The sequence below is a fragment of the Dendroctonus ponderosae genome, unplaced genomic scaffold (genome assembly GCF_020466585.1).
Source record: "Dendroctonus ponderosae isolate FM_Combo_2020 unplaced genomic scaffold, Dpon_F_20191213v2 Dpon_F_20191213_3, whole genome shotgun sequence".
Lineage (NCBI taxonomy): Eukaryota > Metazoa > Arthropoda > Insecta > Coleoptera > Curculionidae > Dendroctonus > Dendroctonus ponderosae.
Window position 1 is genome coordinate 3,072,543 of NW_026018508.1, and position 6,209 is coordinate 3,078,751.

Sequence of the window (6,209 nt, forward strand, 5' to 3'; positions counted from 1 at the left end):
GTGGTTTCTGCACTATTAATTGTGTATCACTTTCTTCTAGAGAATCAGCTATTTCTGTTTTTGTCGTTGAATTAATCTGGTTAGTGTATTGTGTATATTTAAAATTTATTTTACTAACTATTTATAAGCTACATCTTAAAACCGCTCTAGTCGTTCATTTGACGTTCTTCAAATGCAACGAAAAATGACAATAAAAAAAAGTGCAACAAGGAATCTTGAGAAATTTGGAAATTCAGCAGATCTTAGTTTTTGAATTTCCAAATCAGACATTGTGAGTAATGAAACAAAATATGAAACTAATAGAGAAACAATGAGATAACCTAAAAAAAATGCTTGTTGGTATCTTAAAAAAAATGCTAAAAAGAACACACTATATGTGGGTAAGCATATCTCAAACATAACCGCATTTCTGAAATTTCTATTATCAACTGTATGAAAGTAAACTGAGTGAAAAATAAATCGGCGGTTTTTTTTAAAACTTCGGTAACCATGGACAAATTGAGAAAGTGGCAATAAGATAGTCAAGGATAAACGGTAAATTCAACAGGAATCGTTGAATGACGGAACCGGTTTCAAAACTCATAACCTCGAATTACTAATTTGTTTAAAAATTACAAAAACACACATTTGAGTATGTAACTCCAAACAAGTGCCTGTGTAATCACCTTATTATGCACTCTTCTCGGGCAGCTTCTCGTATTCAGTTTGTTAACTCCTGCTCAATTTATACCGGTGTTCAGTAATCCATTGGTTTAATGTGAACTTATATACGTGGTAGGAATGTAAGCGGTATTTATTTGGTGCTTGGGAAAGTGTCAGTTATTGTGCTCTGAGTACGCTTGGAAGGCCCTGAATCGATAGATGAAGTCGATGAATCGAAAATGAAGTCCAATACTTGCTCCTCTGTGTCTGGAACCCGAACATCGATTGTCGACCACTATCTTCCTGAAACCACTCTCCTCGCCCTTTGTTGGCGTGAGTTCATTCAGCTTCTGCTATGTTACTGTAGCATTTCTTCTGAACTAAGCGCATATCCGCAAATTCGTAAAAGGAAATTCAAAGTAAATCACAGCTTGACAAATTATTGTTATTATTGACAAGGGTTATCCACCTGTAACTATCTGTTAATGACAAAAAACATCATTGCCGCTCTGACTTTTCATCAAAAAATTGTACGGAAGAACTTTTTGAATATCAAAAATATTCGTAATTTGAAGCAAAGATCGTAATTTTTATTTTTGAATGCTTGAGTATTCCAATATTCTTCCAATTAAACATGAATTCTTTTTAAAATAATGCTTAAGAACAAAGTTGAAATTCGATCTTCAACTGTTAATATCTTCTAGAAATTATCGATAAAAAAATTTAAATATTTTTCTCGTACTCTCCAAGTGGGCCCCTATTACGCCTTAAAAGGAACGACGCCAATTTTGAATCACCCTGTATACAATTAATTGTAAGTGATTTATTTTTGTATTTCCAATTGGATAAATTGCACATTAATAATAAAATAGCTGCAGATAGTACTAACATAGCGCATTATAATAGTATTATTTATTTCCAACACTCTAGACAATGTAAACTTGACCGGCTTATTCCTTAATTGCTCTACAAGGTCCTGTAATTCCTCTCGTTCCTCAGATAGAATGTTCATATTCCTTATCAAATTCTGACATGTGTGCAACAACTTTCTGGCTTCACTCGATGCATTGCCACACTGGTATGTTATAATCCATGGAATTGACTGAAAAATAAGTATGCAGATTTGTTGTCGATTTTTGGCAATGTCCGGAAAATGTTATGAACTCAGAACTAGATTATGGTTAAAAGAGTTAGGTATCCTTAGCTAAAAATTATACAAGGTGTCTAGAAAAGTTACAATATAAATTGATCGCAATACAACAAGAAAAAAATGGCAAGATGCGTAAACTGATGGATTTTTCATCAACCATATGAAACCAGGTAAATAGTTGCAGAAGGTATGCCGCGCCCTACTACAATACGGCAAGTACAAATCAATTTAATAACATTGAAATGTTAGTGTAAGATATTTTCCTCGACATCGCTACATCGCTATAAAACTCTTTTTTCAGAATAATGTTGTTTCCCAAATAACCGATTTAAGTCTGAAGTTTGCGCGCAAATCACAAAACATTCCAAGGTCAAACTTATATAAAATATTCAATTGAATTTTCAAGAGATCTTCTTAGATCTTCGAGAGCTAAACGCTAGATTTTTACCACATTTTCCTGTACCTTTCCAACATGTCTCGGGGACCCTGGATGATTAAGAACCAAAATTGTGATTAATAAAAAATATACTTCTAGGCCATTCTTAATATTTTTTCTTATATTTTTTATTCTTCTCGTAAAATTTGCGGAATATGCGCATTTTGGACAGTGCAGATAAACACTAATTAAATAATTGAATGATAGTTTCATGACGGAAAACTGTAGTTTTACGGAATTTTGATATATTACGATCTACTAAATTAGTGATTAATAGAAATTAGCAATTGATATCGAGAAATTGTATTAGTTAGACTTATATTAAAAGCTTCCCAATTATTATTTAGTTGGTCAGTTGAAAACTTTTTGGACACTTCAGCAAGTTTAAACTTTTCTGAAAGTAAATATTTACAGAAATTATTTTGCTATAATACAAAAAAACTAACATTACTGAAACAATTGACGAAAACGGAATAGAACGTTACACAGACAAAGAGAAATCTGAGGCGTTCGCCAGACACTATCAAAAGGCCTTCAGCATAACGCCAAACTGAAACTCAGCGACTAGTACTTGAACTATTTTAACAGCTCACCAAGCTATACCTACAAACTGATCACAGACACCGAGTACGATGAAGCCCTAGCGCGTATCAAAACCGCAGCAACGGGAAAAGATAAAATAAAGGCAAAACTGTTGAAAAGCTTAACTCAAAAAACACACAAACTTATCCTAACTGAATTGAACAACTGCACCACAAATAACAAAATTCCAAAAATGGACTGGACAATACACAACCGAGCAATTACAGACCAATTACATTACTCCCAGTAGTTAGCAAAGTTTTTAGTACATAGTAAAGCAGCGACTTGAAAAACTGATCGGAAAATATGTGCCTACCTACCAATTTGGTTTCAAACAACATCCCTCGACTATTTATCCGCTCTTTATTTTGGCCAACAATATACAAACAACTCACCTAACTGACAGAAAGGGGGCGTGTCTATTCATGGACATTAACAAGGCTTTTGACAGTGTCTGGCATATGGGCTTACTCTACAAACTTCACAAACTCCACACACCAACATATCTACTCCACATCATAAAAAACTTACTTAAAAACAGACTACTACCAATACGAATTGACAATACATTCTCTTTTTCTTTTTCCCCTGAACAAGGACTCCCGCAAGGATCCCCGCTCTCACAATTCCTATATACTATAAACTGCCATGATATCTACAATTACCACTTACCAGACAAAAACCAAATAGACAAGTCAGCGTACAAATTACTATACGCCGACGATACTGCACTAATCGTACTCGACAAAACCCCTGAAAAAGCGACTACGAACAATACAATGTCATGGTTCTACAAATGGACACTAACACCAAATGCGTCAAAAAATCAACTTCTACTTACAAACCACAGATTCAACGATGACTACCCTACAATAACTGTAGACGACGAAACGACACAAACAAAAAGCGACGTAAAATACCTTGGAATCACAATTGATCAGAAACTTAAATTTACTAAACAGACACGAAACATCAGAACATAAACGATAAAAATAACAAAACACTTTCGCTCACTAACATACAAAGCCAAAGGAATTAGTGTAAATACCGAGACAAAAATATACAAAGCGATCTGCAGACCCCTCTTGGACTACGGACATATACTCATGACCAACGGAACAGAACGGACAAAACGTTATATACAAACAACAGAACAAATTGCACCAAGACTAATAACACGAATAACACACCCCCAAAACCCATTACACAACCCCTCCACCCAACTACTATATGAACGCACAAACATGACAAAGATTTCGGAAAGACTCATACATTTACAGACAAAATGGACAAACAACCCCCACAACTGGATCATACTGAATCCCCTTTGTCTTACAAGACCAACCAGACAATCCCGCATCCGTTTCCCTACATCAACGCTACTCGCACGCTTACAATCGTAACTGACTAATGGACAATAAATCTAAGATTTCTGTTTGTCTAAATTAAAATTATAAAATTATTAACCAAGAATAAGACAATTTTTACCTTTATTTGTTTGTTTAGATTAAGACTGCATGTACTAAAGAAGGGCAGAAAGACCGATAGGTCGATAGCCTTTTTTAGAAATAAAGATGTTACATTATACTATTATACTACAAATACTAATACTACTATTATTATTTATATCTATTATTTTACATGTAAGTACAGTGCACTTACCAAGAAAAGAAATTGTATTAAAATAGCTGCTATGTGATGGGGGGCCGGCGCAAACTGCTGCTGACTTATCACTTCCCGATATATATTCGATGTTAAATGTACACCACACATCCAACTATAAGCATAAATAAAATACAGAACATTTCTGAATAAGTCTTCAATTATTACCGACATTTCTTGCGAATCAAATATAATTTTTCTAAATTTCCGTAGTTTCTTAGTGGTATGTAGACAATGAACATCATTCCCTTTAAGCAGTTCTTTTGTAAGGAAACTAAATAGAAGCTCCTGAGACCTCACACAATCTGTGAATAATAACGTTATATGTCCAGAGTACAACATGTTGAAATATCTGTACACTAAAAACCACATTTCAAATTTATAATCCGACCAAAGCACTACAAAGCCAATTACAGCTGCATGTAACAGGACAAGCACTACGAAAGATTTCAATGATTTATTCTTCGACATTGTTGGAGCAAATGGCATGATTCTGAACTCTAGGCTCACAATGCTTGAGAGTAATTTTTGCCAACTACTTTTGTTCAAAATTGTGCTAATGAACGAATTGGTAATAATAAAATAACTCGAAAGACATATAAAAATTTCTGCAAAAAATTGAGCGAATCTGTCTTCAATTTTGTTGGAAAACGTGGAAACTCGATGCTTGATTCCGAAGTATATTGTCAAACTATAGAAGAATAGAAATGAAATAACGATGAAGTAGCGTAATTTACTGAATTTAATTTCGTTTTCATGGAACTCATAGAATGGCACTATTCCAATAACACTGTAGTACGCAAACTTTGATTTGCAGATGAGGATACTGGTTTTACGTCTATTGAATAACATTGACGATGCCTTTATTTGTATCCCGTTGTAACAGTTTTTGCTTATGATACACCAACACATTTATTTGGAAATGACGAAAGGACTAACTTATTTTACTCAGCGAACACATGTTCTTATAGATTATTTATTGATGGTTATCGCATCAGATAAAATAATAATTTCGTTTGATCACTAATTACATTTAGCTCAATTTTTATGGCCGCAATTTATTTTAAGTAATGAACATAAGTTGGAAATTTTTTATATTACAGAAGCACTTATAACTAAAAGGTACTATATTTGACATAGTTTTGATGATTTTTGCTGGAGATTATTCTAAACTTTTAATTCTTATTGAGAGTCTTTGAGAAGTCAGGTTTGTTACGGTGGGGTCTGTATTGAGTTGTTTGTTATGGTTATTACTTTCATTTTAATTGCTATTTTATTGATTAATTCGTTTAATTAATTTATTATTAAAATAATTAATTAATTAGTGAATTATTAGTCTTCTAACATCTGCTAGGTCTTCTCAAATGTTTTCAAAATTGAATTCTTTAATTTGTAAAGGTTCAATTTTTCTATCAATTTTTCATTTAAAGCAATCTGGGGAAGCTTAAGTCTTAATCTGAATGTGTCTAGTTTTTGAGAAGCGTAGGTTTATGTTGTCAAACGGGATTCGCGTTTCAGAGTTTAATTAGAAATAGTCTTTTCAAGTCTTTCTCTCTCTTTGTGCTCTGCACGGCTACTTCGCTTGTCTAGTAATATGATCAAATACGTCGAAACAGAAGTAGTGTTGCAGACTTTCTTGCAACAAACGGTCAAAAACACCCTGAATTTCCCCTTTAAAAACAAACCCATGAAAACCGCCTGGGTCGTTGATCTTCTCAGCCAAGACCTTTTTTAAGT